Source organism: Anabrus simplex, chromosome 5 (genome assembly GCF_040414725.1).
Source record: "Anabrus simplex isolate iqAnaSimp1 chromosome 5, ASM4041472v1, whole genome shotgun sequence".
In the NCBI taxonomy this organism is placed as follows: domain Eukaryota; kingdom Metazoa; phylum Arthropoda; class Insecta; order Orthoptera; family Tettigoniidae; genus Anabrus; species Anabrus simplex.
Genome location: NC_090269.1, coordinates 451146540 through 451173474, shown reverse-complemented (window position 1 = coordinate 451173474; position 26935 = coordinate 451146540). Strand labels below are relative to the sequence as shown.

The 26935-nt window shown below is 40.2% G+C and overlaps 1 long non-coding RNA gene across 1 annotated transcript in view; it reads right to left on the bottom strand.

Moving 5' to 3' along the window:
• Positions 1-26337, bottom strand: part of LOC136875103 (uncharacterized) — a 56855-nt gene extending 30518 nt beyond the window's left edge. Inside the window, exon 1 of the long non-coding RNA XR_010860364.2 lies at positions 26229-26337. This is a non-coding gene — a long non-coding RNA (uncharacterized lncRNA). The remainder of the gene's footprint in view (positions 1-26228) is intronic.
• Positions 26338-26935: the final 598 nt, after the last annotated feature.

Here is a 26935-nt window from a genome sequence, read left to right as displayed (position 1 = left end):
GGCTGATTCCGACTAAGCTGCCTACCGCTCAGTCTACTACTTCTTGTCTTAATACTCTCCTTTTGGCCTCTGTGAATATATAGTTTCCGATAATGCAAAGTCTTTCACACCTAACTTATTCTGAAAAGTTTGTTTCCATCTGTCCATATTCCATGTAACAACTTCTGCTTATTACCTTCAACAATCTCTTGGCTGAGCGGGTCAATCGTATCTTCGATCTATGTTGATAGCTTTTCATCATGAAGTTCATTCCAGGTGGGATCCTTCACTGCATTGGTTATCTTTTGCTTTAAATTCGGCTGTTCACGAGTCCCAAAAGTTGACCCCTGCCTCCCCCATGTTCAAATTTGTTCTCAACACGCAGCTGTCTAATCTTTGGTCACTCAATGACATATTACCTGAGACAATAAATCCTGATAATATCAGAGACCTATGGACGAAGGCGAGAAATAATCTTAGAGTTTCCCATGAAAACGTTAAAGAGAGATATGATTGTGGACAGAGGCCCTCCAATTTAAAGGTTGGAGATCAAGTTATGGTTAGGAATTTCATACCTGCAGGTAAGCTTGCCCCCAAATTTAATGAACCATGTATTATTTTGGACTTTTTAACACCTCTCCCTCTGTTAGTGAGCAACTCAGTCACTGAGAGAATATTTAGAGTACATAACACTCAGATTAAACCTGCATAATATTCTTGATTTACTATATAGGCCATTAAATCATGGCAGTTGGAAATGGTTATATTTCTTCTTTAAAACAGTCTTGAATGTAAAAAATTCATTAGGTAAAGTAGAATGTTAAAGATGGAGGCTTCCTTTCCTACTAATAGATTTTGTCTTTCACCTCTTATTCTTCTACCTATGTACAAATCTTCCCCTCTAATAAGGCTTACGTTCTATTCACTGGTAGCAATTACCTTATCCCCCACCTCCAACACCAAGCCTGCAACCACACACTCATCCTCTATGCAGCCTGCCTCATCTGAAGCCAAAATGTAGAAAATAAACAACGCTCACTCTCTACAAACAATCTCTGTGGCCAAGTAAATTACTGTTTCAGTGCCCTCTCTGACATCAGCAGCCGTGTCATAACATCTGGCAAGCGATGCTGAAGCAACATCTTTTCTGGCGAGGGCTGAGGTGCGGTAAGTCAACTGCCTACCCATATTGGTGCAGTATCTCTACGTCTGGTCTCCGGCGACAATCGCCATGGCTACCACTGTCAAAGTAGTGAGATAGGTGTATCTGATCTGAGGGTACTTGGGGGGGGGGGGCAAAGGACGCCACCTCATATCGCAGACATCTACGACTTCAGGAAGACTTCAAGAGTAGTTTTCAATTAAACTAAAGGAACTTTTTCAAGATGTCTTTAGTTTCAAGAAAACTTTTATCTGCAAAAAAATTATTTTTTGTGAAAAGTTAATTTCAAAGTTTAACTGTGAGGAGAGAGGTTCACCTGCCTCGCTTCACCTTGTCAAAAATGTTCGGACTTTGGTCAACAGATCTGCACCAGGAGGGTACACCTGCCGAGGAGAGAGGTCTCTACCAGGAGGGTACATCTGCCGAGGAGAAAGGTCTCTACCAGGAGGGTACACCTGCCGATGAGAGAGGTCTCTACCAGGAGGGTACACCTGCCGAGGAGAGAGGTCAGTACCAGCAGGGTACACCTGCCGATGAGAGAGGTCTCTACCAGGAGGGTACACCTGCCGATGAGAGAGGTCTGTATCAGGAAGGTACACCTGCTGATGAGAGAGGTCTGTATCAGGAGGGTACACCTGCCGAGGAGAGAGGTCTCTACTAGGAAGGTACACCTGCCGATGAGATAGGTCTCTACCAGGAGGGTACACCTGCCGATGAGAGAGGTCTCTACCAGGAGGGTACACCTGCCGATGAGAGAGGTCTCTACCAGGAGGGTACACCTGCCGAGGAGAGAGGTCTCTACCAGGAGGGTACACCTGCCGATGAGAAAGGTCTGTATCAGGAGGGTACACCTGCCGATGAGAAAGGTCTGTATCAGGAGGGTACACCTGCCGATGAGATAGGTCTCTACCAGGAGGGTACACCTGCCGATGAGAGAGGTCTCTACCAGGAGGGTACACCTGCCGAGGAGAGAGGTCTCTACCAGGAGGGTACACCTGCCGATGAGAGAGGTCTCTACCAGGAGGATACACCTGCCGATGAGAAAGGTCTGTATCAGGAGGGTACACCTGCCGATGAGAAAGGTCTGTATCAGGAGGGTACACCTGCCGATGAGAGAGGTCTCTACCAGGAGGGTACACCTGCCGATGAGAGAGGTCTGTATCAGGAAGGTACACCTGCTGATGAGAGAGGTCTGTATCAGGAGGGTACACCTGCCGAGGAGAGAGGTCTCTACTAGGAAGGTACACCTGCCGATGAGATAGGTCTCTACCAGGAGGGTACACCTGCCGATGAGAGAGGTCTCTACCAGGAGGGTACACCTGCCGATGAGAGAGGTCTCTACCAGGAGGGTACACCTGCCGAGGAGAGAGGTCTCTACCAGGAGGGTACACCTGCCGATGAGAAAGGTCTGTATCAGGAGGGTACACCTGCCGATGAGAAAGGTCTGTATCAGGAGGGTACACCTGCCGATGAGAAAGGTCTGTATCAGGAGGGTACACCTGCCGATGAGAAAGGTCTGTATCAGGAGGGTACACCTGCCGAGGAGAGAGGTCTGTATCAGGAGGGTACACCTGCCGAGGAGAGAGGTCTGTATCAGGAGGGTACACCTGCCGATGAGAAAGGTCTGTATCAGGAGGGTACACCTGCCGAGGAGAGAGGTCTGTACCAGGAGGGTACACCTGCCGATGAGAAAGGTCTGTATCAGGAGGGTACACCTGCCGATGAGAGAGGTCTGTATCAGGAGGGTACACCTGCCGAGGAGAGAGGTCTGTATCAGGAGGGTACACCTGCCGATGAGAAAGGTCTGTATCAGGAGGGTACACCTGCCGATGAGAAAGGTCTGTATCAGGAGGGTACACCTGCCGAGGAGAAAGGTCTGTATCAGGAGGGTACACCTGCCGATGAGAAAGGTCTGTATCAGGAGGGTACACCTGCCGAGGAGAGAGGTCTCTACCAGGAGGGTACACCTGCCGATGAGAGAGGTCTCTACCAGGAGGGTACACCTGCCGATGAGAAAGGTCTGTATCAGGAGGGTACACCTGCCGATGAGAGAGGTCTGTATCAGGAGGGTACATCTGCCGATGAGAGAGGTCTGTATCAGGAGGGTACACCTGCCGATGAGAAAGGTCTGTATCAGGAGGGTACACCTGCCGATGAGAGAGGTCTGTACCAGGAGGGTACACCTGCCGATGAGAGAGGTCTGTATCAGGAGGGTACACCTGCCGATGAGAGAGGTCTCTACCAGGAGGGTACACCTGCCGAGGAGAGAGGTCTCTACCAGGAGGGTACACCTGCCGATGAGAGAGGTCTCTACCAGGAGGGTACACCTGCCGATGAGAGAGGTCTCTACCAGGAGGGTACACCTGCCGATGAGAGAGGTCTGTATCAGGAGGGTACACCTGCCGATGAGAGAGGTCTCTACCAGGAGGGTACACCTGCCGATGAGAGAGGTCTGTATCAGGAGGGTACACCTGCCGATGAGAAAGGTCTGTATCAGGAGGGTACACCTGCCGATGAGAGAGGACTGTATCAGGAGGGTACACCTGCTGATGAGAGAGGTCTGTATCAGGAGGGTACACCTGCCGAGGAGAGAGGTCTCTACTAGGAGGGTACACCTGCCGATGAGAGAGGTCTGTATCAGGAGGGTACACCTGCCGATGAGAGAGGTCTGTATCAGGAGGGTACACCTGCTGATGAGAGAGGTCTGTATCAGGAGGGTACACCTGCCGAGGAGAGAGGTCTCTACTAGGAAGGTACACCTGCCGATGAGAGAGGTCTCTACCAGGAAGGTACACCTGCCGAGGAGAGAGGTCTCTACCAGGAGGGTACACCTGCCGATGAGAGAGGTCTCTACCAGGAGGGTACACCTGCCGAGGAGAGAGGTCTCTACCAGGAGGGTACACCTGCCGAGGAGAGAGGTCTGTATCAGGAGGGTACACCTGCCGATGAGAGAGGTCTGTATCAGGAGGGTACACCTGCTGATGAGAGAGGTCTGTATCAGGAGGGTACACCTGCCGATGAGAGAGGTCTCTACTAGGAAGGTACACCTGCCGATGAGAGAGGTCTCTACCAGGAGGGTACACCTGCCGAGGAGAGAGGTCTCTACCAGGAGGGTACACCTGCCGATGAGAAAGGTCTGTATCAGGAGGGTACACCTGCCGTGGAGAGAGGTCTCTACCAGGAGGGTACACCTGCCGAGGAGAGAGGTCTCTACCAGGAGGGTACACCTGCCGATGAGAAAGGTCTGTATCAGGAGGGTACACCTGCCGTGGAGAGAGGTCTCTACCAGGAGGGTACACCTGCCGATGAGAGAGGTCTCTACCAGGAGGGTACACCTGCCGAGGAGAGAGGTCTGTATCAGGAGGGTACACCTGCTGATGAGAGAGGTCTCTACCAGGAGGGTACACCTGCCGATGAGAGAGGTCTGTATCAGGAGGGTACACCTGCTGATGAGAGAGGTCTGTATCAGGAGGGTACACCTGCCGATGAGAGAGGTCTCTACCAGGAAGGTACACCTGCCGATGAGAGAGGTCTGTATCAGGAGGGTACACCTGCTGATGAGAGAGGTCTCTACCAGGAAGGTACACCTGCCGATGAGAGAGGTCTGTATCAGGAGGGTACACCTGCCGAGGAGAGAGGTCTCTACCAGGAGGGTACACCTGCCGATGAGAGAGGTCTGTATCAGGAGGGTACACCTGCTGATGAGAGAGGTCTCTACCAGGAAGGTACACCTGCCGATGAGAGAGGTCTGTATCAGGAGGGTACACCTGCCGAGGAGAGAGGTCTCTACCAGGAGGGTACACCTGCCGAGGAGAGAGGTCTCTACCAGGAAGGTACACCTGCCGATGAGAGAGGTCTGTATCAGGAGGGTACACCTGCCGATGAGAGAGGTCTCTACCAGGAGGGTACATCTGCCGAGGAGAGATCTGCACCAGGAGGGTACACCTTCCCCGCTTCGCCTTGTCAAATGACATCTCACACTTAAAGAAGTTTGGACATTGGTCGACAGATGTCACTACCAATGTGATAAAGTAATTTTGTATTCCTAAGTTTACAACACTCAGTTGATTGTATTTGGTTTTTGATATGTTAATGTTCTCAACGCTTCGACCTCCTTCCGCCAACTTCAGTAGTGGCCAAGAGAAAATTTCCTGAATTTAATTTTCAACCAATCAGCGTTTTCTTCTACATATTTAATTATCCAATAAAAATCTAGGGGTTGTGTCGGCCCTTAGTCCAGATCTCTCTCGAACCTTCCTCTCAGGTATAAAAGCAGGCCATTTCTCGAGCTACCCTCCTTCTTGATCATCCAGTGTACTGAGTGTGTGCTAACAGTGGAGGCAGTGCAGTGCAATAAGGTAATGGTAGCCATGCACTAACTAGGTGACAGCCTCTGAAAGCTAACCCGAGGGGAACGTTTCCAGTTATAAAAAAATGTAACTTTAAATTTCCGATCTCCAATGAAGTAAACTCCTTCTCCAAATGTGAATCTCTAAACTATCCTAGAAACTTAGCTTAAATTCGTGAGTAGAGAGTGTGACACACTCTCAAGTTCCATATCAACTTGTATTTGAGGTGACTGTGTTTTTGTAGCCATCTAGTCACCTCATGGCTGACGGACGTGCGTGAGATCAGCTCCTCAGTCAAACTTCCTAGTAATATATATCAAACACTGTTTGAAAAAGTGCAAACATAATCTCAAAGTGTTTAAAGTGAAAGTGTCTCCCTGTTGTGGCCATATTTTTATCAGTTCATTAAAATCTTTCATTGTGAAACAAGATGACCAGGAGCAAGGAAGCCAACGTCGTAGAAGTGACCGCCACGAGACTCTCAGCTCGGGTAAGTTTCTGGACAGAATTATAGAGGCGATATCGGAGTGAGTGACCACACTTGTCGTTAAGGAACTAGAGAAATCTCTCCAGTTCAATGCTGAACTTGTTGCGGATTTAAAGAACAAACTTGAGTGTCGGGACAAGGAAATCCAGGCACTTAGGTCAGAATTCGAAGCTAGAAGCGACTGTCTCGAACAATATCGAAACCAAACCCAATGGCACTACAGCCCTTGAAGGGCCTTGGCCTACCAAGCAACCGCTGCTCAGCCTGAAGGCCTGCAGATTACGAGGTGTCGTGTGGTCAGCACGACGAATCCTCTCGGCCGTTATTCTTGGCTTTCTAGACCGGGGTCGCTATCTCACCGTCAAATAGCTCCTCAATTCTAATCACGTAGGCTGAGTGGACCTCGAACCAGCCTTCAGGTCCAGGTAAAAATCCCTGACCTGGCCGGGAATCGAACCCGGGGCCTCCGGGTAAGAGGCAGGCACGCAACCACTGCACCACGGGGCCGGCATTCTCGAACAATATAGTAGCAGAAATAATCTTAGAATCTTTGGAGTACCGGGCGAGTTGGCCGTGCGCGTAGAGGCGCGCGGCTGTGAGCTTGCATCCGGGAGATAGTAGGTTCGAATCCCACTATCGGCAGCCCTGAAAATGGTTTTCCGTGGTTTCCCATTTTCACACCAGGCAAATGCTGGGGCTGTACCTTAATTAAGGCCAGGGCCGCTTCCTTCCCACTCCTAGGCCTTTCCTATCCCATCGTCGCCATAAGACCTATCTGTGTCGGTGCGACGTAAAGCCCATAGCAAAAAAAAAAAGTCTTTGGAGTGCAGAAGAGCTCACAAACTTGCCGCAAATATCTGCAGAGATATAGGCGTGAGTAAGTCATCGTGTTGGGCCTAAATCAGTAGGGAAAACTCGGCCTATCATTGTCAAGTTTACTTCCTATCGTACACGACAAGAAGTATTCCGTAACAAAAGGAGACTAAAGGGCACTCATGTTACCATCCGCGAAGATCTCACGTCCACTAGACTCTCCATACTGAAGCCCGCCATTCACCGTTTCCATGTAAGCCACTGTTGGACTGCAGACGGTGATATCATCATTAAGAAACCCGATGGGGGCAAAGTGCGCATTAACCGGCTGTGTGACTTACCGGAGGATAGAGATAGCAGCTAAACGGACAATTCACTTGACTGTTCTGATCTCTATATACTATACTTCATTTTATTTAAATACCACCTTTGTGTAATTTAATTAGATCAGCTCACTGCAATTAGATTATTTCATTCACATAATTATTAATTTTTTCTTAAGGTGGCTACGAGAACTAATGGGTCACTCTCCTCTGACAGTACTGGACATTCCTTCCCAGCCACAATCCCTTTCAAGGCCTCACTCACATCTCCACTCTCCACAAACAGAACACGACCTTGTGACAACTGTCCACTTACCCCTCCTGGAATTACCCCCCTTCCTTCTCTCACAACTAGAGACCTGCTCCTTTACCTAAAGGTCTCCATATAGATCATCTAAATGTACATTCATTGTCTGCCCATTTCCACGAACTCAAAGAACTTGTCCCGGACGTATTTGATGTTTGCCTTCTCACTGAAACCTGGCTTCATGATCTGATCCCTTCTAAGACTTTCAACATACCCGGCTACTGTTTACTTCGGAACGACAGAGCAAGAGAGAGGGGAGGAGGTGTGGCAGTGATAGTCAAAACCAGTTTAAAGCCTAGGATAATTGCATGTTCGGATAGCGAATACAATAGACGACCTGAGTTCTTGATCTTGCAAATAATCGTAGCCCATCAGAAATGTGCTGTCTGTGTGGTGTACAAGCCACCTGCGATTGGACATTTGGAGGATGATGAGAATGCATTGTTACGCGTACTCCCGCAATATGAACATGTAATTGTGATGAGCGACTTTAACACAGACACCGGAAACAACAATGCCGAGTGTCGGCAGCTTATAAACATGACTACGTCTTGCAATATGAGCATTTTGCAAACACTCCCTACTCACCACACCGCCACGTCACACACGACAATCGACTTATGATTGTCAAGAATACAGACGAAGTACTACAACACGGACATCTGTACCAGGAATTTCAGCTCATGACCTAATATACATATCGTACTCCTTAAAGATCCGAAAGACAAAACCAAGGACTCTTACATTCAGAGATCTCTCTAAAATTGACTGCAGTATGTTCACTGAAGTCGCACTAGATGTTCCATGGCACCATACACTAACAGTTGACGACATTGACGTTAAAGTAAACATATTTAACGAATATCTGACAGCGCTCTATGATCAACACGCCCCGCCGAAAACAGTACGGGTAACGCGAGCCCCAGCACCGTGGCTAAACTTAGAGCTAAAGGAGTTAATGGCAAGACGAGATGCCGCTCATAGAAAGTTTAAGCGACAACCGACACAAAACAATTTTGACGCATTTAAACGGCTACGAAATAAAACATCGCAGGCAGTACGTAACGCTAGAATTAGACATTCACATACCCTGCTAAAACAAATACTAGACCTGCTATGGCTTGGAAAGAACTAAGACACATGGGAATAGGTAAACAAAGAGACGATCATCCTATTGACATATCCCTGGACTCCCTCAATACATATTCTACCACTCCCGGACATACCACTGATAGAAAAAGGAAACACAGAAGACTATACAGCAATTATAACTCACCTGCACCTGACAGAGAAAAATTCTACTCTTCACATGTGACACCATCGCAAGTTAAACAAGCAATATTTAGAATAAAATTGAAGTCCAAAGGGATAGACAGCATAGAAATAGAACTTATTAAGACAATAACTGACATAATTTTACCTACTATAACTCATATCTTTTACCATTCACTAATGACTGGCGCATATCCCTCCTTATGGCAGTGGCGAAGCTATTAGTTAATTAATGGGTAGGCAGGAAATATTACCTTAAAGTTTCTTGTTAGGAGTTCCATAAGTCGAGTTTTCTTGGTTGTAAAATGGTCAATCACACGGTCCTTCAATTCTTGATCACTCATCAATTCCTTCACAAGCATTTTCTCGATAGAAATGGCACTAAGACTGCTGAGTCTTTCAATGTTCATTGAATTACGCAGAATTGTTTTTATCCTCTTCAGAGTGATCATACTCCTTACAGAGGAAGCCGTGGCTACAGGAAATGTTTTTTTGCTAGGGGCTTTACGTCGCACCGACACAGATAGGTCTTATGGCGACGATGGGATAGGAAAGGCCTAGGAGTTGGAAGGAAGCGGCCGTGGCCTTAATTAAGGTACAGCCCCAGCATTTGCCTGGCGTGAAAATAGGAAACCACAGAAAACCATCTTCAGGGGGCTACCGACATTGGTATTCGAATCCACTATCTCCCGGATGCAAGCTCACAGCCGCGCGCGCCTAACCGCACGGCCAACTTTCCCGGTGCAGGAAATGCCAATATTAAATTAATCAATTTGACACTTCCTCATACACTGGTTCATGGTCATTGAGGACAATATAATGTAATTTTTTTGAGGGGACAAATGTTTTTCTATATCGGAATAAATGTTAATCAATTAATTTTCCAATATTTCCCTATTAAAAAGGGATAAATGTTCATAAGACTGCTCAGTTCAATAGCAGGGAAGCTCTCTTTGTGAACTATGAACTGATTTGGATCTAACAACTCAACAAACCGGATGCTTTCAAAACCGCCAAACCGTATTTCCATTTGCATAATTAAAACAAAACACACGTGTAACGAAAAAGGTTCTTGGTTTCGGAACAGGCTGTTAACCACGAATATCGTGTATATCAAGAAAATTGAAATTTCCTCGCTACTTTACCGTCAACATAATTAATTTAAAAACCAGATTAGGCATACATCTTTTGTATTTGGATTCACACTTCTCTTCGTAAGTTTTAAAGAGTTCAAAAGACTCGTTAAGTTCCCGAAGGGGCCTACATCACATATCATTTCAACTCGATTTTCAACCGGATGATGTCAGTCTCGTTTTACGCAACTAACAGTCCATGTCTGAATTGTTACAAATAAAGCCAATAACCTAATGCACGGATTTCCCACTAATTTCAAAGAAAAACACACACTTAACAATAGGGTAGCGCTACTTGATTGTCACCTTTGCGCTGGGAATTACTACGCTCTGAAATAACACATAAGGCTTGCCTCTCTGGGGTCTAGACCGAGTGCGGGCGGTAAACCTATCTTCCCTCCACCACCCCGCGCCTGTCTCAAGCTGACTGAAAGGAAACAAAACAAAACATCCTGGGTGAGACAACTTACAGACTGCCTCCCAGCAAGAACAAGTGGTCTGCTGCCGCCATCTAGCGGGGCGATCAGCGAAGCACATCATCTTCTGTCATCATGTAGCACATATAAAAGAGATTATTGTTGATTTAACACAATAACAACGGCAGATAAATTTGTTACGATATTTATGTTTAATCGTATTTCATAGGGTAGGCATTGCCTCAAATGACTCCAAGTAGTTTTGCCACTGCCTTATGGAAAGCTGCCGTTGTCATCCCACTCGATAAAAAAATCACCGCCTGAAGACGTAACCGACTATAGACCTGTGAGCATATTATCGGTCCTTTCAAAAGCCCTAGAATTCATTGTACACCAACAAGTCTCCAACTACTTGCAAACACACGATATTCTTCACGAAAACCAGTCTGGTTTTCGACGTAACCACAGCACTAGTACTGCACTACTTAAGGTTACAGACGACATTCGCAATGCGATGGACAAAAGACAAGTTACCATACTAGCTCTTCTTGACTTCTCTAAAGCTTTTGACTCAGTTGACATAGACATTTTACTTTCCAAACTATTTAAACTCCAGTTCTCGACAAACAGTCTTCAGTGGATGAATTCATACCTCCGCGGTCGTCTACTGTGTGTAAGAAATAATGATAATGAATATTCATCCTAGCAATCCGCAGAGGTTGGTGATCCACAGGATTCTGACCTAGGACCGCTTCTATTTTCTGTCTATATCAATGATATTACGTCTTCGGTAAACAGCTGCAGACACCACATGTACACTGACGATATACAATTATACCTCCACTGTGAACCGGAAAGACTAACCGGTGAAACTGAAACTTTCGATACAGACTTACAAGAAATCTGTAACTGGATTGCCATGCTTGGACTTAGATTAAATAACGTAAAATCTCAAGCAATAATAATTTTACATCCTCCGCTTTGTTCAAAAACCATAAGCAACTTCACTTTATCAAAACTCTACCTACAAAATTCACCCGTTGATTTCAGTAAATCTGTCAGAGATCTCAGTGTTATGATAGAAAAACATCTGTCTTGGACGTAGCAGGTTTCCAGCATCTCCAGGAAAGTATTTGCGACAGTTAACTCACTTAGAAGAATCCGCAACGTATTATTTTCGAGTATTAAAAGAACGCCTCATTTGCATTCTGGTATTACCTCATTTCGACTACTGTGATGCCGTGTACAACGACCTGACTGCTACTTTTAAGGACAATCTACAACGCGCGCAAAACACCTGTGTTCGTTATATATGTGACCTGCATTACTTTGACCATGTTACACCTGCGTACGATGAACTCGGTTGGCTAAAACTCAAACAGCGCCATAATCTCCATGCTTCATGCCTTCTTCATCGAATACTCTCCTCATGCTCACCTCCCTACTTGTACAGTCATCCAATCACAGTTTCGGAACACTGTCAAAATCTGATACACTCTTATCTATTCCACCTCACCGCACCACACGGTACACGAACTCATTTGTTACTTCTTCGGCACGACAATGGAATGCACTACCCGTCTCTGTCAAAGGAGCCTCACCTGCTACTTTTAGACAACTTTGTCACCGCTATCTACTAAGTAATACGTAGATCAAGTCCTAAATTGTTATATCGTATGTTATGGAAATATTGTAGATTTAGCCTTCTTCAAACTCTTGACTTTATATAATCTCACTGTTATTACCAAGGTTAACAGAAATGAGCTAGCCGGGCTGTGTGGCTCAGACGGTTGAGGCACTGGCTTTCTGGCCCCAACTTGGCAGGTTCGATTCTTTTTTTTTTTTTTTTGCTAGTTGCTTTACGTCGCACCGACTCAGATAGGTCTTATGGCGACGATGGGACAGGAAATGGCTAGGAGTGGGAAGGAATCGGCCGTGGCCTTAATTAAGGTACAGCCCCAGCATTTGCCTGGTGTGAAAATGGGAAACCACGGAAAACCATCTTCAGGGCTGCCGATAGTGGGGTTCGAACCTACTATCTCCCGAATACTGGACACTGGCCGCAATTAAGCGACTGCAGCTATCGAGCTCGGTAGGTTCGATTCTGGCTCAGTCCGGTGGTATTTGAAGGTGCTCAAATACGTCAGCCTCGTGTCGGTACATTTACTGGCACGTAAAAGAACTCCTGCGGGACTAAACTCCGGCACCTCGGCGTCTCAAAAACCGTAAAAGAAGTTAGTGAGACGTAAAATCTTTAACATTATTATTATTATTATTATTATTATTATTATTATTATTAGAAATGAGCTAATCATGTCATAATTGTGTAAATAATCATCTTCATCGTCAACATCATCATCATTCTCCTATTTTTTCGTATTTTTATTTTTACCATAATGTACTGTTTAGTAGTTGCAAGATGTTTCAAATGTAAGTGTATTTATTTTAATGTAATTACTGTATTTTCTAGTTAGATGGGAGGGAGGGCCAGACAAAGTAAAGTGAGCCCTACTGGGGTTAAGTGTCAGTGTCTGACATTTTAGTAACTTGAACCTTCCCAGCAAGTATTCGATACTCCTGAAAACGTTTCGTTTTTATACATAATGTATGTCATCCTCGGGCGGCTTACAAGGAAGTGCCGCTGTGTCTTCCTCTACTAATATAATATCCAACGCTTGTCTACGGAGAAACATGTCCCTATAAAATAGTGTTGTAACATTATGATTTAACAACATAAAACCAATTGTATTGAAAAGGTGGGAAAATACCACAATATTGTAAGCATGTTATAGCAAATTTCAATACGGGTCTCATGAGATTAGTTACATGTAAAATAATACTAATGAAATTCCAAGCAATCACTCTGCTGACAGCTCAGAACATACCACTTAGTTGAGCAGCTCGTCTTCTTTCTCTCTGTTCTTCCCAACCCAAACATCGCAACATTTTTGTAACACTACTCTTTTGTCGGAAATCACCCAGAACAAATCGAGCTGCTTTTCCTTGGATTTTTTCCAGTTCTTGAATCAAGTAATCCTGGTGAAAGTTCCATACACTGGAACCATACTCTAGTTGGGGTCTTACCAGAGACGTATACGCCATCTCTTCTAAATCCTTACCACTACCCCTAAACACCCTCATAACCATGTGCAGAGATCTCTACCCTTCATTTTAAATCCCATTTATGTGATTACCCCAATGAAGATCCTTCCTCATATTAACACTCAAGTACTTACAATGATCCCCAAAAGGAACATTCACCCCATCAACGCACTAATTAAACCTGAGAGAACTTTTCCTATTTGTGAAACTCACAACCTGACTTTTAACCCCATTTATCAACATACCATTGCCTGCTGTCCATCTCACAACATTATCAAGGTCACTTTGCAGTTGCTCACAATCTTCTAACTTGTTTATTACCCTATAGAGAATAACATCATCTGGAAAAAGCCTTACCTCTGATTTCACTTCTTTACTCATATCATATATATATATATATAAGAAAACATAAAGGTCCAATAATACTGCCTTGAGGAATTCCCCTCTTAATTATTACAGGGTCAGATAAAGATTCGCCTACTCTAATTCTCAGAGATCTATTTTCTAAAATATAGCAACCCATTCAGTCACTCTTTTGTCTAGTCCAATTGAACTCACTTTTGCCAGTAGTCTCCCATGATCCAACCTATCAAATGCTTTAGACAGGTCAATCGCGATACAGTCCATTTGACCTCCTGAATCCCAGATATCTGCTATATCTTGCTGGAATCCTACAAGTTGAGCTTCAGTGGAATAACCTTTCCTAAAACCGAACTGCCTTCTATCAAACCAGTTATTAACTTTGCAAACGTGTCTAATATAATCAGAAGGAATGCCTTCCCAAAGCTTACATACAATGCATGTCAAACTCACTGACCAGTAATTTTCAGCTTTATGTCTATCACCCTTTCCTTTATACACAGGGGCTGCTCTAGCAACTCTCCATTCATTTGGTATAGCTCCTCCAACCAAACAATAATCAAATAAGTACTTCAGATATGGTACTATATCCCAGCCCATTGTCTTCAGTATATCACCAGAAATCTTATCAATTCCAGCTGTTCTTCTAGTTTTCGACTTTTGTATCATATTGTAAATGTCATTGTTATCGTATGTAAATTTTAATACTTCTTTAGCATTAGTCTCCTTCCCTATCTGCACCTTATCCTTGTAACAAACAATCTTTACATACTGCTGACTGAATACTTCTGCCTTTCGAAGATCCGTACATACACACTCCCCTTGTTCATTAATTATGCCTCGAATGTCCTTCTTGGGACCTGTTTCTGCCTTAAGATACCTATACATACCCTTGCATTTATCACTAATATTTGTATGATGGCCCATTATGCTTGCCATCATGTTATCCTTAGCTGCCTTCTTTGCTAGATTCAATTTTCTAGTAAATTCCTTCAATTTCTCCTTACTTCCACAGCCATTTCTAACTCTATTTTCTTTCCAATCTGCACCTCCTTATTAGTATCTTTATTTCTGTATTAAAATAAGGTGGGTCTTTACCACTCCTTACCACCTTTAAAGGCACAAACCTGTTTCCACATTCCTCAACAATTGCTTTCAACCCATCCCAGAATCTGTTTCCATTTTTATTTGCCGTTTTCCACCGATCGTAATTACTTTTTAGAAACTGCCTCATGCCTGCTTTATCAGCCATATGGTACTGCCTAATAGTCCTACTTTTAAGACCTTCCTTTCTACCACATTTATTTTGATCTACGACAAAAACAGCTTCAAGATCACTAATACCATCTATTAGTTCGGTATTTTTATGGAGCTCATCTGGTTTTACCAGCAACACATCCAGAATATTTTTCCCTCTAGTTGGTTCCATCACCTTCTGAATCAGCTGTCCTTCCCGTATTAGCTTATTTGCCATTTCTTGGTCATGCTTCATGTCATTCGCAATTCCTTCCCAACTGACATTCGGTAAATTCAGATCTCCCGCTACAATCACATGTTTCTTTCCATGTCGTTTCCCACATAGCTGATTATCTTATCAAATAATTCTAAATCCGTGTCAGCGCTACCCTTTCCTGGTCTGTACACTCCAAAGAAATGAAGTTGCCTATTATCTTTAGAAATCAGCCTTACACCTAGAATTTCATGTTTCTCATCTCTAACTTTCTCATAGCTTACAAATTCTTCTTTCACCGGAATGAATAATCCCCTCCCACCAATCCTATCCTATCTCTATGATACACTCTCCAGTTCTATGAGAAAATTTCTGCATCCACTGTATCATTTCTCATCCATGATTCAACTCCTATTACAATATCTGGTAAATATATATGCATAAATTTCTTAATTCTCTTCCTTTCTTAACAATACTTCTACAGTTCAACACTAACATTTTTATATCATCCCTACTTGACTTCCAGATCTCTGTACCCTTCTCACCGCTCCCTAGACAACCCCGTTTCCCTGAATGTACCTCCCTATTTTCCTTCCAAACAAATTTCCTAACTTATATGTAACACTGTGGTTTAAGTGAAGGTAGTTCTTTCAAGGAAATATAAGTTGCTTAACTGTATAAAGCACTCGGCTGGTACTTGACAAACTTAAACAATGAATGATTTAAAATATTCTTACATCCTTTTATGGGTAAATTATGACTTATTTTGTCTATCTATCACTAGTAATATTGTGTATACAGATGACAGGTATTCCTTATATTATAAAATAATTGAATTCACAAAAACAGGCTTGATTCAATTACATCTCCATAAGTATTGTAGCCAAATTTAGTGTTAATAGACTGATATGAAAGTAAGCAATGTTCTTGATAGAAGGTAGTTCTCCAAGGAAATGTAAGCTGGGTAATTATATAAAGCACTAGGCTTGAACATCATGCTAAGATGTATGATTGTAACAGAGGAATGGATCCTATAGAACAGATTTGTTATTACAGGTGTTGATCTGGATTGATCTCAATCCGAGACGGAACCTACAAGAAAAATAATGATTAACGAATTAGCGTTATGAATGAAGAAATGGGGGGGAAATGTTTTACAGATAGAAGACTCACCTCGGGTGACATTTTGGTGGTAGTAATGTTGAAGAGGAACTAGCAGACTGATCTTACAGGCAGCAGACTGCCGGAGGGAGCAGGGAAGGGCGGGGTATACTCGCTTGGAGGAGGGGAGGGCGCAGTAAAGGAGAAAGTGTGGTCGGGCAGGCGTGGACAGCGGGGGGGGGGGAATATGCAAGCATATTTTGTATTACTTGAAAAATTGATTGATTTTTAGGTATTTTATTATTGTTTAATATTTTATTAAGGTATCAAAGAGAATTTTAGGTTTTTTGGAAAAATCATTGAGATTAAGATTTGAATTTTAATATTGATCAAGGGGTAAAATAAAACATTGTTCAGTTAAGTCAAGTAGAGAGCCCTTATTTCTTATTTCAATAATATCTAAGTCATGATCTATGCTGTACAATTTGTGTTTGTAGTTATTAACATGTTGGCCTACTGCAGAGAATCTTTTGTATTTGATTGCGTTCACATGTCCCCTATATCTAATTTTAATTTTTTTTTTCTAGGGGCTTTACATCGCACCGACACAGATAGGTCTTATGGCGACCATGGGATAGGAAAGGCCTAGGAGTTGGAAGGAAGCGGCCGTGGCCTTAATTAAGGTACAGCCCCAGCATTTGCCTGGTGTGAAAATGGGAAACCACAGAAAACCATCTTCAGGGCTGCCGATAGTGGGATTCGAACCTACTATCCCCTGGATGCAAGCTCATGGCTCCACGCCTCTAATTTTAAATGACCTACAAGTGTGCCCAATGTATGTGTTGTTGCAGTCATTGTGGTGGAATCTATAGACCTCATTTTTCGAAAGGTTACAAGCGTTAGTTAAGTTGGAGTTATGCAAAAGTCTAGGTTTCTATTGTTGGTTCTAAAGGAAATTTTAACATTCTGCTTCTTGGATATGTTCATGACTCTATAAATACTGCAGTTAAGAGTGAAGGTTGAGAAAATTTTAGACTTAATATTTTTTTGAATGAATTGGATATTGGGCGGTGTTTGAACTTGTTTATTATACGTTCTATAAAGAACCTGCAACCTTACCAATTAGTAAACAAAACATCCAAATGAAAAGCACAAACATCAAGAAGAAAACAAGCACTATACTTACCGTAAGGGTCGTAGCATAAAATATGAAGCGTGGAGGGTAAAGGCGAGAATTAAAAGACCAGGGTCTTACATAACTCTGACAGGTTGCCAGGTAAATATTGCTAGCTACTAAATGACACACGAGATAAATTTAAAATGAAGAAAATTTACTAAGTAAATGTAATTTGAAAATGGTATAAAATAAGAACAATAAATATATATATATATATATATATATATATATATATATATATCTTTTTCCAAAAATTTAAAATGCAATTAAACTAAATGAGAGAAACAGTATTTTAAAATAAAGTTGAAATTAAGATGAAATGAAGCTCGCATTAACATAGGTTTCCACCAAAATTAAGGTTTGAAAATTCATTACTAACTCATTACCTTACATACAGAAAGATTAAAATTTATTTTAAAATTTGGTTGCAACCGATATGCGGGCCTGCGATATAAAATCTCTTTAAAATTGAAATTTGCTACACTACTAAAATGCTAAATTACAAGACTCACACAAGGACACACGAAAAAGGAAAAAAAAATAATGGCTCCAACCGCAAATTAACATTACACCAAAGAAACGAGCTAGATGAAAACGCAATAAAATAATACGGTAGCGCACAGCAACCCCAACAAAATGAAGTATATGAAAGGAAATTTACAATTAACTGTGCGCACATAATAATAATAATAGAACACTGAAGCACACAACAGGAGCTACCACTTACCGACGCGAAGCCAAGATCCCATTATAATCATCAAAGCCACCCAAAAAATAACGTATCATCAGATTAGATAAGAAGGGATGACATGACGTAATAAAGACAAAAGCAAGGAACATAAACAATGGGAGAAATGTAATAAGACAACGAAAGAAGACCCCCATTATTAAAATTTCGACCAGCAAATTTCAATTTTAAGATTTTAAGTTATTAATAATAATAATAATAATTATCATTTATCCAAGAGGTGATAGTACCAGTTTACATTAACTTTAGTTAATCAATTCCCCTGCGGCTTACATACTTTAGAACAGAGGGGGCCCTGGACTGCGCTACGATGCGAATATGAGGTGTCATTAATTAACGCCCGGAACAATGCAATAATAATCACGTACAAATAATCAGCCACGAAGGCAATAGGACTAAAATCAGACAGCAAATACCACCCACCAGGGAAAAATTAAGGGAGAAAACATGCACCGAAATGAATTACTAAAAGAATAAAAGTAATAATAATAATAATATTCATCATCATTATGAACATCAAGAAGAACAGTTGGCAATAATGCACACCGACAAAACCATAAGATACAATCACTTACACAAAATACCACCTCATAGACGCATAACTAGCAATCCCGATCTCCCTACATTACATTAATTTTCTTTTTCCAACGGATTCAGTTCAAATATATATCAAATTTTGCTTACAAGGTTACACTATACCAAAAGTTGCGTTTATGATGTTGGTCATGTCCACGATGAAATTACTCACTCTAGTGTCTGAACGAATGGAATCCCTTCAATAAATTATAATTTTCAGTACTTACTTGGAGTTAAGATATCCAACTTACAAGACACTTAAAACTTTTCATACCGATAACGGTTAACTCGCAGCACCAAGTTTACATGTTACATTAAGAAAATATTAAGGTTGGAGCACACTGGATAACTTTCAAAAGAATAACAGGGCCTAGCCCTAACATCATCATTTAACCAGCGAAGTCAGGCTCCATTGCAATTGCTTTCCCTTCTTGCCAAGCCATCCACTTGGGAGCTTCACACAACACAGCCATCTTTGAGTGTAGCGGCGACCAGACTACCGAGCTCACACTGAGCTGGGGAAGTAGCCAGTCCCATGATTCAACGCGTGCACCGCGAAGGTGCGCAGAAGTCACAAATGATAATTCAGACATAGTCCAGTCAAATGCGTGACAATAATGGATAAGTAACTTGAATTAAATTTGTCTGGTAACCTCCACAGTTAGGTAACAGTTTCAACAATGGCCGATAATATTGATAAGGGCTCGATACACAAGTCGACATGACAGATGAATAAATAAATACTCTTAGATGCTTTGATGTTATAATTCAGTTATGTCCAGTAAATATTAGTTCCCATTTTCACGTCACAGAACCTATTGTAACCATTGTGAAATGCGGTATTGTGTATAGTATCTAACTCTTTGTGAAGGTCCGATTTCAACGTAGGGATTTTAAAAGCACAGTACATTAAGGTATTATAGGTGGAGCGTTTATGGTTAAGAGGGTGTACAGAATCTTGTTTGATTATGGTCACAGTGTGCGTGGGTTTCCTGTAAATTTTATACTTGATAGAAAACAGAAGCATGGAGGTAGTTAAATCTAAGAAATAAATGGCATTTTTGAATTCAGATTCTACTGTGAATTTGATGTCCACATTGATACTATTAAGATATTTTAGAGTAGTAGCTGCATCAGGAGAACGTTGGTCTAAAATAATAAATGTTTCGTCTACATATTGGGACCCAAAGTGTATGTTACTAAATTTTCCATCTTTATCTATTTTTGTATGTTCTAGAATGTCCAAATATATTTCGCCTGATATACCGGAAGCGGGTGACCCCATAGCTAGTCCGTTTTGTTTGTACAATATCTTGTCAAGTATGAAGAAGTTATTGTTAATTAAGAGCTTCAAGATGGACATAAAATCAGATATTTGTTGACTATGGGTATTTAAATTCCTAGAAATAATGTGTAACAGTTTTACTTGTAAACATGTTAGTAATATTGAAGGAATGTATGGGATGGTATGGTTGGAGTTTAAAATTATCTAACTGCTTGAGAAGTTCTAACGTATTTTTAAAGGATTTGTTTGTCTGAATGGTGAAATATATTTTAAGAAAGTTTTGGACGAATTGTGCTGTTTCATATAGGGGACCTGGTCTAAAATTTACAACTGGGCATATAGGAATATCAGTGTGCCTTAACAGTGGATAGTCCTGGGTTCGTGTTAATGAGTTTATTTTTTTCAATGCCAGTTAAGAGAGAGGATGTATTTTTTAGTGTCTGTTTAAGTTGGCATTGAATGGATTGGGTAGGGTCTTTTAAAATTATTGTGAAGGTGCTATCTGCAGAAAAAATAATTGTTTTAGTGAAGTAATCTGTTCTATCCATTATTGCAGTGCTATTACCTTTATCTGCCTTGCTAATAATAATTTGTGTATTTTTATTTTATTTTTGAGTTGAATGATCTTTATTCTGTCTGCAAGTTTTGATTTAGTTATGTTAAGAACTGGCAAACTGAAGATTTTATTTAGTTGTTTCTGGACTTTGTGTCTCAGTATATCTTCAGTGTATTAGGGCATTTTATTACTGGCTGCTTCTGTTTCTATTACAAGTTTTTTGGTGACATTTGATGTGTTATAGATAGGCCAGTTCTGCTCGGGACCTTTCGAAAGTATTGCAATCTCTTTGCCATCTAACCTTGTGTTAGATATGTTGATGAATAGAGGAAGAAATTGGGTTAAGTGGTGATTAGGTGTGCTTGGGGTGATCGGATTTTTAGATGGTCTGTTGGCTGTAATAGATTTGTTAAAGAACATTTGAAACTTGTTATTTAAGGTGAACTGCTTTTGAGAAAGCAAACTAGATAATCTGTAATAAAATTAATCTTGGATGATGTTCCATTGTGCATTTGATAGCATTGTTGTTCTCAAAACCAGCTCACCTTAAATAACAAGTTTCAAACGCTCCTTGACAAATGTATTGCAGTCAACAGACCATCTAAAAATTCAATCAGCCCTAGCACACCTAATCACCACTTAACCCAATTTCTCCCTCCATTCATCAACATATCTAGCACAAGGTCAGATGGTGAAGAGATTGCAATACATTCAAAAGGTCCCGAGCACAACTGGCCTAACTATAACACATCGAATGTTGCCTAAAAACATGTAATAGAAACAGAAGCAGCCATTAATAAAATGCTCTAATATACTCAAGATGAACTCAGACACAAAGTCAAGGTCAAGAACAAACTAAATAAAATCTTCAATTCACCTGTTCTTAACATAACTAAATCAAAACTTGCAGACAGAAAAAAAAAATCATTCAACTCAAGAATAAAATAAAAAATACAAAAATTATTTTTACCACCGTAATAATGTATAAAACAGATTATATCACTAAAACAATAAAATTTTGCGGATAGCACCTTCACAATAATTGAAAAAGACCCTACCCAATCCAGTCAACGCGAACTTGAATAGACACTTAAAAATACATCCTTTCTCCTAACTGATATTGAAAAAAAAATATACTCATTAAAATGAACCCAGGACTACTCACTGTTAAGACACATTGATATTCCTATATGCCCAATTGTAAATTTTAGACCAAGTCTCCTATACAAAACAGCACAATTCATTCAACAATTTCTTAAAATATATTACACCATTCAGTCAATCAAATCCATTAAGAATACGTTAGAACTTACCAAACAATTAGATAATTTTAAACTCCAACCATACCATTCCATACATTCTTTTAATATCACTAACATGTATATGAGTATTAAACCAGTAAAACTATTACATGTTATTCCTAGGAATTTATATACCCATAGTCAACTAAGTCAACTAGAAATATTTGATTTTATGTCCATCTTGAAGCTCTTAATTAACAATACTTCACATTTGACAAGATATTGTACAAAGAAGACAGACTAGCTATGAGGTCACCCTCTTCAAGTGTATTAGACAAAATATATTTAGACTTGCTAGAACATACAAAAATAGATAAAGACAGAAAATTTAAAAACATACATTTTGGTCCCAATATGTAAATGATACATTTATTATTTTTGACCCATGTTCTACCGATGCAGCTACTATTCTAACATATCTTAATAGTAATGATGTGGACATGAAATTCACACTAGAATCTGTAATCAATAACGTCATTAATTTCTTAGATTTAACTATCACCAGGCTTTTGTTTTCTTTCAAGTACAAAATTTACAGGAAACCCATGCATAGTGCGACAACAATCAAACAACATTTCGTACACCCTCTTAACCATAAACGCTCCCCCACAACAGCTTAGTGTACCATGCTTTTAAAGGTCCCTATGTCGAAATCGGACCTTAACAAAAAGTTAGATACTATACGTAATATCGATTTTCACAATGCTTACAACAGGATCTTTATAGAACGTATCATAAACAAACTCTGCCCAAAATCTAATTTAATCAAGATTCACAGTGACGAACATATTCAAGAAGCAGAATGTTAACATTTGCTTTAGAACCAACAATAGAAACCTAGACTTATGCATAACTCCAAATTAATGTTTCTAACCCTTTCAAAAAATCAGGTATATATAGACTCAGCCACAATGACTGCAACAGAACATGCATTGGACAAACTGGTAGGTCATTTAAAATTAGATACATGGAACATGTGAATGCAATCAAATACAAAAGATTCTCTGCAGTAGGCCAACATTTGAACGACTACAAACACATAGATATTATTGAGGGCTCTCTACTCGACTTAACAATATTCAATTACCTAATAATCAATCAATTTTTTTGAGGTAATACACAATACGCTTGCATATTACCCCTATCGCTGTCCACGCCCTCCTGACCACACTTCCTCCTCCACTGCACCTTCCGCGCTCTCTCCAGTGGTCTGCTGCCTGTAAGATCAGTCTGCTAGTTCCTCTTCAACATTACTACCACAAACTTGTCACACAAGGTGAGTCTTCTATCTGTAAAACATTTCCCCCCCCCCCCCTGTTTTTTCATTCATAACGCTAATTCGCGAATTATTATTTTTCTTGTAGGTTCCGTCTCGGATTGAGATCATTCCATATCAGCACCTGTAATAATAAATCTGTTCTATAAGATCCATTCCTCTGTTATGATCACACATCTTAGCATGTTCGAGCCTAGTGCTTTATATAATTACGCAGCTTACATTTCATTGAAGAACTACCTTCTATCAAGAAACTTGGTTGCTTTCATATCAGCCTATTAACACTAAATTTGGCTACAGTACTTACGGACATATAATTCAATCAAACCTGTTTTAATGAATTCAATTATTTTATAATATAAGGATTTCCCCGTCATTTGATTGATAGACAAAATGTCATATTTATAAAAGGATATAAGAATATTTTGAATCATTCATTCTGTATTAAAGTTTGTCAAGTTCGAGCTGAGTGCTTTATACAGTTATGCAGCTTATATTTCCTTGAGAAAATATCTTCTATCATGAATCTTGATTGCTTTCATATTAGCCTATTAGTACTAAATATGGCTACAATACCTACAAACTCACAATTGATCAAGCTGTTTAATGAGCACAAACAATGTCAGTTGTACATACTACTACTAATTGATAAAACCTAAAAACAAGCCATATTTTATCACAAAGTGTTTATTTAATCAATCACTCAAATTTTAGTCTGTCAATTTAATTTTAATTATATAAATGTTAAGTAGTAAACCAGAAAATGTAAATGCTCAATGACTATCATGTAACACTTGAAAGTAACATTTTTCAGCTTTTACATGGATATCCATTTTAAGTTATTACTATATATTAAATATAAGAGTCACATGTTAATGTAATTCGAATATCTTTGTAGAAATTTCCTACGCTAAAGATGCCGAATCTGGTAAAATAAATAAAAGAATGTATGATGACTTAATAATCGCTTACATAATTTAGTACTGAATAAGTGGATCCTAATATCTTCTTTCATTACTTTGTGCGATAGATGTGTCATGCAGTTGGAGGAGAAAACAATGAAACACATGTAGAAGTACCTTTTAAATGTACAAGAGTTTGTTTCTCAAAAAAAAGAATCAAAATCTCTTTATTTGCAAATGAGGTGTCTACCTCGGTGGCAAATGGTACACTAAAATACATTATTGTCAAGCACTCAATTTTAAATTAACAAGAGAAGAAGAAAATTTTCCTATAATACAATATTATACAATTTACACTAACAATTCTTTCTGTTAAACACACAGCTCATCCTTAATAAATTTCTATTGTTTACAAAATTCTACTTATAATATCTCCTGTACTTACAAACATAGTCACATACACAGTATGTGGAATTACTTCAAATAATACTATACAACTGGTGTAAGATTAAAATTTACATTGCATTTATTTACTTATTTATTTTTTACCCATTTTGGAACCTAAGTAGCATAACGACCTGATGCGTTTTAACCACAGCCCCTTATGCCACCACTTTTCAGAGTTCCTGAAGGGCCTTCACAGCTACCGTAGCGGTCCCAGGGCCCTCGAAGTCCCCGCTGTACTTCACCCCTACAGGCAGTCCCCTACTTCGGCTGTCCAAACTCCTTAGACCAGGGGATGGAATTAATTTCTTCACACACATTTTTTATTTACAATAACCTGCACTGGTCAAATACCCTCTAACATTTCATTTATTTTCTCTGTTGCTGTTTATTCTCTTCTTGAATATCTGTACAGATTTTGGAAAAGGATCAAACACTACCCCTGGTAAACTGTTCCACTCCTTCACGCCCTTCCCAATGAATGAAAATTAACCCCAATCGATTCTGCTAAAATTCCTTCTAATTTTATACCTGTGGTCAGTTCTGCTGATACAATTATTTTCCAACTGAAGCCTCTCACGGATTTCTCCCCATGCTTCTTCTCCTGTATAGGCTCTATATAATCCTATAAGTCTAGTTTTCTCCCTTCTATTAGTTAAAGTTTCCCACCCAAGTTCCTCTAACATTCCTGATACACTACTTTTTCTCCTGAAATCCCGTTACAAATCTTGCTGCTTTCCTCAGCACACTATCTATTTCTTTTATTAGGTATTTTGGTGAGGATCCCAAACACTGTTTGCATAGTCCAATAATGGACAAACCATACTTAGGTAACTTTTTTCTTTTAATTCTTTGTTGCATCATTTAAGTAGCTTCATTATGACATGTAATGATCTGTATGCTTTCCTAACAATGTTTTAACATGACTCTTCCAGTGTGAATTACTTTCAAATCTCACACCTAAGTATTTGCACTTGCCATCTTTTGGGATAACTACCCCATCCAAAGTATATTCAAATTCAGTTTTAAAGCTCCTGTTTGTAAGTGTTGTAACAGCTGATTTGCCTCCATTATCCTTCATATTATTTTCTTCAACCCATTGTTGGATACCCTCAAGGTCCCTTTGTAATTCTGAACAATCCTCAATGTTATTTATTTCTCTATAAACAATTATGTCATCTGCATACAATCTTATTTTTGATGTTATATTGTTCCCTAAATCATTTGTGTATATTAAGAAGAGTAATGGACCGATTATACTACCCTGTGCAATTCCCTTCCAAACTTTCTCTTCCTGTGATATGTTATTTCCTACTTTGACTTTCTGAAACCTTGAATTTAGAAATGTTTTTATCCATCATATAAACCTTATGTCCAATCCTATTCCCTCCAATCTCTTTAATAATATTCCATGTTCCACTCTATCAAAGGCTTTGGAAAGATCTATGGCTATGCAAGCTAACTGGCCTCCTGAATCCAACTGATCTGATATGTTCTTTTGAAATGCCAGCAGTTGTGCCTTACAAGAAAATTTCTTTCTAAATCCATACTGGCTCCTGGTTTCTTATTCTGAATCACCTAGAATAACCCTGAGTGTTCACTAATTAAAAGAGTAGGATATTAAATATTTCAGTTCCAATATATAACACAGAAATGTTGAACAAGAATTATATTCCAGTCATTATAAATTAATCTGGAAGGATACTTACGAATGATGTACTTGCTTTTTCATCAAACAAGACCGGTTCTTCCTTGATCTCGACTTTCACGTCCATTTCACACAGCAACTGAAGTCTTTATTACTTCCACTAACTTTCTACTGAAACAAGGAACAGAAAATATATCATCACCACCTTCATTATTGGTAGGGCCACAAGTTCATAGACTAACCAAGCAAGGAAGCAAGCCTGTAGCTTTCCATGACTGTCAATTTCTTTATCACAGCCACACAACATCTAGTCATGCATGGAATCCAAATCACAGAGACACATGGCTTTTATTTCAAACATAATACATGCACTGGTTGAGAATGAATCATAGGCACATTCGTGATAAACTGTTGATAATGCTAACATATTACCAGTAACACTCCTAATCTGAGGACTGGTTTGATACAGGTGTGCATGTTACCATATCCTGTGCTAACCTCCTCAATTTCCTCATAAGAATAGTTCCACATCGACTATAATGTGTACGAATGCCCTATTTAATCCCCACCCTATACACTTCCAAAAAAAATCTAAATCTCTTTATTTGCAAATGAGGTGTCTACCTCAGTGGCAAATGGTACACTAAAATACATTTTTGTCAAGCACTAAATTTTAAATTAACAAGAGACGAAGAAAATTTTCCTAGAATACAATATTATACAATTTACGCTAATAATTTGTTCTATTAAACACATACATCATCCTTA